This window comes from Falco punctatus (genome assembly GCF_963210335.1).
Source record: "Falco punctatus genome assembly, chromosome: 9".
In the NCBI taxonomy this organism is placed as follows: domain Eukaryota; kingdom Metazoa; phylum Chordata; class Aves; order Falconiformes; family Falconidae; genus Falco; species Falco punctatus.
Genome location: NC_137589.1, coordinates 52,908,791 through 52,919,676, shown reverse-complemented (window position 1 = coordinate 52,919,676; position 10,886 = coordinate 52,908,791). Strand labels below are relative to the sequence as shown.

General features: G+C 45.4%; 1 protein-coding gene across 2 annotated transcripts in view; it reads right to left on the bottom strand.

The window, feature by feature from the left end:
- The window catches only part of COL27A1 (collagen type XXVII alpha 1 chain), a 189,185-nt gene extending 181,561 nt beyond the window's left edge, over positions 1 to 7,624 (bottom strand). For both annotated transcript variants that reach the window (XM_080401112.1, XM_080401113.1), the window contains exon 1: positions 2 to 7,624. The gene's annotated coding sequence lies outside the window, so the exon portion shown is untranslated. The remainder of the gene's footprint in view (position 1) is intronic.
- Between the last annotated feature and the right edge of the window lie 3,262 nt (positions 7,625 to 10,886).

Below are 10,886 nucleotides of genomic sequence, written 5' to 3'. Positions count from 1 at the left end.
CACGCGAGACTCTGGACCGGCGTTAGGAGCAAGATAATTCCCCTGCTGCCTTGGCTTCGGCTCAGAGTCAGTTCCTGAGGCAAAGCTAATGCCTGCAGCCCAAGAAACACCGTCAGGCTGAAGCGCCCAGCAGTCATGTTTGTTTGCATCTCTCTCCTGTTTGGTGGGGACACAAAAGCCACTTGCTAAGCCCACATCACAAGTTCCTCTTCCACAAGGGAAGCAAACCTTGTTTTGACATTGGCTATTGCTCTCCAAAAGAGCAGCATCAGCTCAGGAGACCATGGTACCAAAGGGGGGACAGGACGGTTCACACATTCACAGTTAAGTATTTTGAAGCAATTTTGGAGATGTACACACAGACTTCTGGTCCTCATTAAAATTAATGAAAGGTTTATATTCAAATGCTGATGCTGCCTCAGAAACCTCGGTCATTATGGTTCAGAAGTTGCCTGTCATACAAAACTTCCCAGGATGATTTACAAAGTTGCACACGAGTTAGTTATTATATTTAAAGTCACAATTATTATTTAAGGTTAAATTGCATATTTTGGGGGAGGGGGGCGGGAAAGAAAAGAAAGATTTTAGCACAGACTGGTGGAACAGAGTCAGTAAAAGGGAGCACAGTGTTTTAGGGGCCGAAGCACCAGCAGCACAGGGGCATAAAACCAAAGAGAGTGAAAGCAGCTGGACCAAGCATGGAAACAGACAGAGACAGCAGGGACTCTTCAGATCTGAGTGTTCAGACTTTGTTTTACCGTTCAGAAAGCCAAGAAAGAAATGAAAGAACAGCGGCAGGAATAGTGCAGCAAGTCCTTCTTACACTCAGGGACAGAAAGCACATCTCCAAAGGTTCCTGTTAACCGTGTATTTTAACATGTACAAACCTCATTCCTCTCCCTCAAATAATCATATTTTCATAGTAATTGTTTCACTGGCTCAGCTGCCAAAAGCTTCTGCTTCACACCAAGCTTCTGCTTTCAGAGGCACTGAAGAGTGGAGTATGAGTGAAATGACTATTAAGTCGAGTCAGGCTCCAAAGATTGCCATTACCTAATCCTGTACCATTACACAAATTTGTTAGGAATATTCCAAGCTTTTGGGAAAAGGCTTACAACAGCTCACAGTGTCCCTGCTGCCCACCACGAACACTGCCTTTATCCATCGTGCAACCACACTTGCACTCCTACATGGAAAAGACAGGGAATTACAGTGAACCTCAGAAACGTTGAGGAAAGATTCCCTCAACCTCTGAAAAGACTGGCTTATTATGTTATTACAATTCCCTGGAAATTGCTACGTAGTCATCGCTAGAGCATAAAATTTCATCAGAAGCCTCTGAAACATTCCTGCATATACATTCCAGGAGAAGTTTAAAAAAGCCTCATATGCACAGAAGATCACAGAAAACCTATTATCCATCTACAGCACCAGAGCATTGATCTGTCAACACAGAACCTTTTGCAGAGTATTGCAGCCACTCACTAAATGGATTTTTGATTAGCCACGTTGTTTAAAACGACCACAAACTTTTACAGCAAACACTGGGCTGCCAGGCAAAGGGTCAGCCCCAAGACTCAGCCCAGCTTCACGAAGTTGTTCCACTGGTTCTAGGCTGAAGTCCAAGTGAACCTCTAAATGGGGAGATGGGTTTAAGTTTAAAATTGGCAACCCTGCCTGATTTTATCAAAAGTCTCATGATGCTTGGCATATTGCTTAAAACCCCAGCTCTTGGAATCTTGTGCAAGAAATTCACTTCTGCTTAAAAACCCCAAACCCTCTATTCCATGTAAGCGTTCTGCAGACCTGAGACATGCCTTCTACAGACCTTCAGAAGTCAGATATACATGACCTATCATTTAAGTCTCCTCCGTTTTGGGAAACTTATTTATGACTTTTTAGACATCTGGTATTAATAGTGTGTTTCTGGAATCACAACATGAAAATTTTCTTTCGAAACTGTGACTTTGTTTGCTTTGAAATTTTGAATCTATTAATTCAAGGAAGAAAGCAAAAGGAGAGAAAGGGATACGAAACAGCAGCAAACATTCAGAAGTCTTCTAAACTGGAATGAATTATTCCTTCTCTGAAAAAAACTACTGCACTTGTTCTGCTGTGTTCTTTGCTCTGTGAAAGACTACGGGTTGATCAAGATATCCCTGACTAACCTACAGCCTCTAGAACACGGTCAGTTGTGCAGGGTACAGAGCAGGACCTCAGAGTAAATCCATCTCAAAGCCCTGGTCAATGACCTGCTTTAAAACTGCAGATTGACTCCAAATAATCCCACAAAGTCTGCACCAGCAGCCATACCTGAAGCCAATTTATGAGCAGTGGCTACAATTTAGGGTCCAACAGGGCTGTATCTGTGATCTCTTTCTGGCTTCTCTAACACCATTTACTTTCCAGCATTAGTATTATCTTTCTCTTTTCGTCCTTCACATCTCCCCCTCCCTTCTTCCTCTCACACAGTAGCTCTTTCATCTGCTCTCAATAGGTGCTGCTCTACCTAATTAATTGAGGACTTAACAAGTGCACTTTCTAATTAAAGTAAATAAGCCCATGCTTGGAACAGTGACTCACAGTGTTACCCAGCACTCCTTCCTCAGGAACAGGATATTATGGGTTCCACCTCGTCTGTGCCAAATTAATGCATTAAACTAATAGAGCAGAAGCAAAAAAAAAAAAAAAATTAAAAATTAAAATAATTTAAAAGATCTCTTAAAGTATCATTTAGAAAAACAATTCTAAACCATAAAGCTTTTCCCAGTCTTGAATCTCCAAAGCCCATGAGACCTATAATATTTGGTGGAAGACCGTGCTTTAGGGGGCCGGGGTGGGGGGGAAGAAAAGTAGATCTAGATTTCAAAACCAAACTCCCATTTGGTGCTTCCAGAGCTTTTGTTGGAGACTACTTAGTGCATGGGTTGGGAGGAGGCTAGAGGAAGAGGCAAGGGAACAGAATCACAGGGGATATTTCTGTTACCTCCTACGGTGCCTAAATGACTCTGCAAGTCTGTCCCATAATAACACCCGATACTGAGACTGCTCTCCGCCTTCAGAGTTGCTTCTGTGCCACAAACCAAGGTGAAGATTTAGAGGGGCTGTTGGGAAAATTCCCATCTGTCCTCATCCTTGTTCCGTATCTGAAATGATATGTGGGTCTCCACCTCAGTTATTAAACTGATGATGAGATATTAATGTACGCAAATGACTCTCAACAGATGCGTTTACAAGAAAACTGATTATTAAATTACACCACTTCCTCCCACTAGGTTAAGCTGGGCATTCACCGTCTCTCTTATGGAAGAGGTCCCTGCGGAAGCGTTTGCAAAAGCTGTCCTCGGCTGAAAGCCTGCACTTGTGACTGCGCTGTTTGGTGAGAGACTGCAGGACCGGCTTGGTACACTGCAGCAAGGCAGGATGGAGAGGCCAAATACATCAGACAGTGTTTTGACAGGGAGGAAAAACACTTTTTAAATTTTTATTTATTCCCTCCAGTGCAACTATTTAAACAAAGCAGCAGAGGTTCTGGGGGTGGTTGGCATACGACTCAACGGCCCCTCGCGCAGCAGGAACAGGGCATCGGCTGCACCAGCTGCAAGCCCAGCCTCTGAAAATCCAGGCAAAAGGTACGTTCCCAAAACTAATCAGATCAACTACCATCTTCCTCTGTTACTGAAGACTCTTGTGCAGCAGTAAGGACAAAAAACAGAATTCTGAGGATTTCAGAATATTCTACAAACAGTCAAAAGTGCTTCCAAACCATCATTTGAATTTGTGTCTGAATTTGTTTCCACAGATGGGTTGAGAGCAAGACTCTGTTAGTTTAGGCCTTTGGTACCTAAAGTTCATTAAGTCAAAAGAAAGCTTTGTGTCCTTCAGTAGTTTTTGGATGAGCTTACAGATTTCAATAGCCTGGACAGGGCTACGGGAAGAACTAACAGGAAAGAGGGGAGAGAGCTGTGCAGAGCAACGAGGAGTGTGAAAACAGGGTGACAGAACTGTATTTTGCATCAAATTATTCTCAGCCTGTTGTAAGCTCCTGGCTTTGAGCAATTAGTCCAGAAATAAAGATTTATTTGTATTTTTCACAGTCTCCCCCTGTTGTGGAGGCCAGACAGAAAGCCAAAAAAAATTGTGCTCTTCCCACTGCATTTCCTTCAGCAATAAACACCTTCATTTATATATATTTAAGAAAAAAACACACACAAAAAAAGCCAGGAATCTGGAGCTTAAATCTTATTTAGATATATTCACAATCAGCCCGTGTCCAGGCAGAATGGTTGGGCAGACCTGGGTTCAGTCTCTAATCTTTAATATTAATTTTACCCTCAAAATCCTGGTGGGCTTTTGACTTGCAAAGCAGTACGAAAAAGAGATCCCTCAAAAGCTGGTTGAAGTGTGGATCGGCATAGCTGCCAGCAGCCACACAGCCCGTGACACAGCTGCCTCTCCCTTTTGCCACCCGTCCTGGGTGTTATTTATCAATAGTAAGAAGCACAGATGCGTCCACTGAAATAAATATGATTTAAAAATTATTTTTAAATCAGAAATTAATTTCTGTGCATGAGGCTCTCAGCTGTGCTCAGTTTTCCAAAGGAAAGCTGCTGTTTTTCAGCAGGTCCAAAGCCTCAAGGTAGCCCTTTGGGTACGTCTGCTCGCCCTTCTGCTGGCCGGCGTTGCCCCCGCAGAGGGATGCCGCAGCAGCTGAGCAGGGAGCACAGTTACGCTCAGGCTAATGACCAGCAGCTCCATAAACTCACCGCGCTGCGTTATTGTGTTAGCACTGGAAGCATTGCATGAAAAGCAACATTTCAGTTGCATTATGTTATTAATTTGGCTAAAAGCCATTGCCTTTTCTAGATTGTCTTAAAATAACTGTTTCCTACTGAAATAGCTTCCTTTCTCCCCAGCCAAATAATAAAAGTAGTTGGGTTTGGGGGAGAAAAGAGCCTCAGGTTGTTTCCAGTTTTTAGGGCTATGGAAACTTCACAAAACACACACAAAAGTGATGAAAGTCCGAAGGGCCGGAGTGTTTAGTGCTTGTTTTTGTTCCCTCCCTGCCAAAGCAGCAGCAGTTGCCCGTTCTTTCCTTTGTGCCTGGCAACCTGACCACTGGTCGGACAAGCCTCGAGTCTTGGTACCCACCACGGGGCGTGGGCAGCCGGTCACCTCTCCGCTGTCCTCAGCTGATCCTTTTATTCCATGGCATTCACCTCAGATGTATTTTAGCTGGCTTGGTGGCCTTGCTATTAAAATAAAAACCTGGATGAATCACCTCCAGTTTATACATGGAGAGAGTCACAAGTTTGCTGCTCCTGTTAGCCGCTGCTTGTCCTGCATGCCAAAATATCCACCCTCTTTTGGGTGTTTCAGCCACTCGAGTCACCAAAAAAACCTTCTTCAACAGGGTGGGCATTTTCAGAGTTTACTTTAGCCTTTAAAAAGAAAAAGAATCCTGAATTCTCCCTGTAGACTTGCTCCTGAGAGCAGCCTCCTCGTAATTTTATTATCTGTTTCCAAGTTAGGGTTTTTTGGAAATCATTTCTGTTCATTTGATGCTGCAGCAAAAACCCATGGGTTATTTTTGTTCTGTAAACACTGATATTTGGTCTTGCAGTGACCTGAAGTGTACAGATCTGCTCTTCGGTGAAAAGAAGGTCAGGAAAGGATGGGAACTCAAGATATACTTTGGATTGTGCTGTTTGATGCCTCCTCACCAAACCCAGAAAAACGGGAGTCCCATTTTGTTGTTGCTATTTAAAGCCTGATAAATTCTTTGAATGAGTCTGATTCTGTTCTCCAGGTAGTTATTCCTGCTGCCGCTGAAATAGTCTCGTGATTACATGGAAATATGGTACCGAGGTCACACTGAAATCCCTGAGAGTTTTGTCATCAGCTTAAACAGAGCCAGAATTCTCCTGCAAATCCGTCTGTCGCAGAAATACAATTTTGTTTTGCTAACAGCAAGGCTTGAGGTTGGTAAAAGAAAAGAGGATTATCAGTAACATGTCAACAAAGCCACTGCATTAACCAGTGACACCTGGCCAGGACCCAGCAAAGGTGAAAATGTGGTGGAATAGGTAGAATAGAGATACTATGTGAAAGAAACGCTGTGATACCAACGCAGCCAAGATTCACAGGGCCCTTCCCACCACAGTAAACTGCTATTGATGTACATAAAGCTTCACATCCAGTATACAGAATGACCAATTTGATGATATCAATACAAGCCTGCAAACTGGGCAGAGCTCTCAAAAAAATACCCTGACCGAGTGGGAAGCAGCCCCACAGTGAAGCACTGCACGCAATTAAACTGTGAAACCCTCTGTTACGGAGCATCGTGGAAAGCAACCAGAAAAATCCATCAATGGGTGTTAAATCCAAAAGGCACTATCACCAGCTGAGAAACCCCTTAAGACTGAGATCTCTGGAAAAACATACACAGGGGAAAAATTATCATTACATACTGGTCATTACCCTCTTTCCTAGCTGCTGTTGCTATTGCTAGGAGGGGGAGCGTGAGGCTGGACAGACCTACATTACGAGTCCTCCTACACTCTGTCCCTGGGTCAAAGACCCTTGAGAGACTGCCTTCACTCCAAATCAGCATTGCTGGTTTTTCTAAACAAGATGAAGGTCAATGCACAGCTTTGTGCTCTTGCCTTTTGACTTTGAATCGACACGACTTTGCCTGCACGAGGAGTCCAAAGCGCAGGGGCAATAGAGAGGGGATCACTGCCAGGTAAGAGCAGAATCATCATAAACAGTGCATTTGCACATCATCTGGTAAAGCTTTCTGGGCAGGGACCATCCTGCTGGCACAGGACGCCTGACATCTCACACGCGTTGCCTGGACGCCCGGCTGTAGGACACGTGTATTCCTTTTACTGTAAACAGCCAACTTTAACAGTGATCCTCCACAGGCTGTCCTTGTTTGCTTCTCGTCCAGGCTAACACAATCTGTCCCGCGACAGTGAACAAATACATCGCCTTCCGTACGGTGCAAGCACACAGACAAACCCCAGGCCCCAGAACTGGATTTTGAGAAAGTCACAGGTTCACGTCCCAAAGGAGACACGAGCGTTACATCCGTACGGCCCCGGAGCAAAGCCAGCCCCGGCCCCGGCTGAACACGGGGTGGGCGAGCCGGCCTTGGTCACTGCTCACTGGCCCGCGCAGGTTAGGAAACAGCTTACTATCCCCAGGAGACAAACAAGGCTGGAAGGGAACAAAACCTCTTGATCCTCCCAGATCGTTAAAACATGCCGCCTAATCCTGGGCAAGATGACTGGACCCCTATGTGCTCCTGTCAGGGGACCCGTTTTCCCCAAATAATAAGCAACAGCTTCTCAGATTGATTCTCCTCTCCCCAGAGAAAGGATTTAGACACATCAGGGACTTCAGGGATGGAAAAGGCTTGTTACAAATGCCAAGCTGCTGCCCTGGGCTGCCACCTGCCTGGGCATCCCTTCCTCCCTTTCCAACCAGTTTACCTGACCAATGCATGCTCTTTTCTCCCAATCCCTCCAACAAGCATTTTGGGGACCCTCCAAGGAAACACAGGATACGAACCAAAACCATTTAACAGCACTTTGAAGGCAGCAAATGAGCCAACACCGCCATCTCCCACCTGGGATGAAGGAGGAAAGGATCTGAACTCAAGGTCTCACACATATGTGTGTCCATCAGCTGAAGGAGGACTTCTCTATCTACTTCCCCACTTTAACACGGCACAACAGTTTAAGGTGGTGATTGGGTTTGAACTAGTCACCCCCTCTTCCTGCTACTCTGCAGCCAGAAGGGTTGACTCTCTGATGGCTCGTGCACCCTACTGCAGGGCTCAGCCCCCAAGGACCAGCCTCCTCTTCCAGCAGTAATTTCCCATGTACCCTTCCCAAGCTGCTCTAACTTCTAGTCTTCTACTTCTCAGAGACCTTTAAATATATATTTTAAATTCCAACCAGATTCTTGGACTTGGCAGATAAACTGTGGGTCCCATAAGAGTTATATTTTCTTTGAAAGCCTTGAATGAAGTCTTTATAAAAAACTTCATTAATATTGCTACCTATATGCCTGCTCCCCACTTCCTGTGCAAACCCAAACAGATTCTCCACACAGAAAGACTTTTGAAATTTGTGTATTTACTTCCCCCAAACAGTGAGAGTGTTACTGAGGAGTTTGTGGTAGAGTCAGCCCACATGTGTGTTGTCCTGCTGGAGTTTAAAAAGATGAAGCCTTCTATTCATTGGAGATGAAAAAAGTAGATGCAAGAGGGGAGGATATAAAGCTGGGGAGATTAGGGCTCCCGCGTTCTGTGCTCTGGCTTCACGCCGCTGGCAGAATTTGGTCCATTTTTGCAATTAGATTATACAACAGCAGAGTCATTACAGCTAACGCAGTACAGTGTGTACAAGGGTGTTAAAGCTGTTTCTGCCAAAACAGTCAAAATTAGCAAAGGAGTTGTTTCAAAAGTATCACAGACCTTTGTTTTGGTTTTGTTTTTTAAAAACAAACAAAGCTATTCTGCTGAATACTGCAAGCTGCCAACGCACGCCCTGGCTTTCAGCACAAGGCATCTGCCGAGCTCCAACCGGTACCTCAAGAAACTGCCCCCAAAACAAGCCCTGCTCCCACTGCAGCCCAGGGGTGAGCTCCCCTTGCTGCGAAAGGGCTTGGAGCACAACTGGGACGCTGAGGCAGGCATAAAACATCTGCCAGAAGACTACGGAAATCCAGCATCTCCTCATAGCTCTGATTCCAAAAGTCAGCTTCTTCCAGGTTCGCTAGTCATTCAAAGCCTGAGCAGCAGCAGCAGTTAGCTACAGACAGAAAAGGGCAACATGCAGGCACCAAGTGAGGTGAGGGACAGGCAGCGAGAGCAATAGAGTCATCTGGGACATAGTCCCAGCTCTGCCATTTACTACGCTTCCAATTTCCCTTTTACAGTGCAAGGCCAAAATATACGTAACTCCTCACGAAGAGCTCTGTAAGCTACAACCTACATGCCATGACATGCAAGTAATCCCTCTGAAGACTACTTAAATGTTTAAAATTATTTGTACTTTTAAATATATCTCAGGGAACACTACCAGTACAAGAGAAAGCTAGTTCAGTCTCTCAGACCTTTACATGCACACCCAATAGGGAGCGGGCCATAGGAATAACCAGCCAGGTGGGCACACTTGTAGGACCCCAGCAGTTTAAGACCTGCTTCTGTCTGCTGCTCCAGCCAACACCAAAGAGACCCCCGAGCAGGCACTGAGCCTCCCACTCCTCTGAACGACTTCGTGTTCTCATTCCCTTTGACCAGGGACACTTTAACGATGGCTATAGAAATTCTCCTTTGACCAAAACTGTCCAAATGATTGAACCCTTGAGCATACTGCAAGGCTCGTATTTGGGCAGGTGTCTGGAAAGGGCCACAGGCTTAATCTTTATTTAAAAAGGATTAAAGATGGGGGATATTTCAGATATGTCAACAGCACTTCTTTAAAGAGAGTAGTTTGTTTTAAACTGGGCTGTTTTAATCAAAAGGTGGCAAAGGAAAACAGAATAGAAAAGAAAACCCATTTTAACTTCTTCAGTGGAAAATCAGATTTCTGATTAAGAGTTGTGTGACCTTTCCTTCCAGAGAAACAAAAAAGTTCTGAACAAAACCCAAAACATGAAATATCTCATGGGAAGTTGTAATCAGTTATTCAAAATCCCTCTGCTTCTCAACAGGCAGCATTCCCAGGCACAAAGCATCCCGCACAACCCTACCGCCTGGGCTCCCGTGCCACACGAGTGGAGATCGGAGCGCATTGGGGAACACCCAGCGCAAGCAAGGAGGTTGCTTGAAGAACAGGAAGAGCACAACACAAAGTGACACAGAAGAGTTAGAATATTCTGGGTTTGAGTTTTCCCTAAAAAAAAAAAAAAAAAAAAAAATCTGATTGGAAGGAGAACATTTTCCAACTAGCTCATTTTTAGTTTATTTGTCAAGGATAGTTACAGCTCACTCCAGTTTGTTTGGCGCAGATAATCAAAATTAGAATTGCATCAGATTTTGGCTGCAGGAGGGAGATACAGAGTCACTGTTTCAACACCATGCTGGGAGAGCCATCTCCCACCCTCCTATTGCAGTGCTTCAACCAACTCGCCATTCAGCTTGAACACGCTTTGCTCCACGCCGTGCGGCTGCAGGGGGTTTCTGGGGAGTCGCAGGGCAGCCCCGCTCTGCCTCAGCATACGGCACGCGTGGGGCACCAGCCACGAGGGCAGAAGCGTTGCCTGCTGAGCACCGCTGTCATCTCACCAGGAGTCCATAGGAAAGCCACCTCCACCCCTGAGACTTCTAGGTTCTTGGTGACACTTTTATAAGATGTGCTTCCCCAGGTGGGCGAGGAAGTTATTTCCTTGGCACCCAGGAAGCAGTCCGACCTTCTTCGGCAGGAAGCCCACGGAATTACAGAAGGCTGATGTAGTTTGGAAATTGCCCTGGAAAACCTCCTTCTGCCACAAACTCCTCTGTGTCAGGGACTACCTTGGAAGGTACTGAGCACCTCACTTAGGTCCGAAAGCCTTTCCAGGGCAAAGGCTGAGGAACCCGTCTCACAGTACCACAGTTCCTACCCGCGGCAAGTGCTGTGCCCCGACAGTTTCGATTGGAAAGAATACATTAAATTCAACCTCCTGCAGCTGTGGGTAAGTGTTCGGTTTGTAATGGGAACCCACTGGGATGGGAGAGGAGACTCCAGCACCGGCTAATCCTTTGAAAGGAACAAAGGCCAGTGATTTCTCAGCAGAGAGGACGGGAAGGGTAAATATCCCTGTGCGATGTAGCCAAGGATCATTGTTTCAAAGCCCTTTACAGAACAAATGAAAGGCTGAAACCTTAA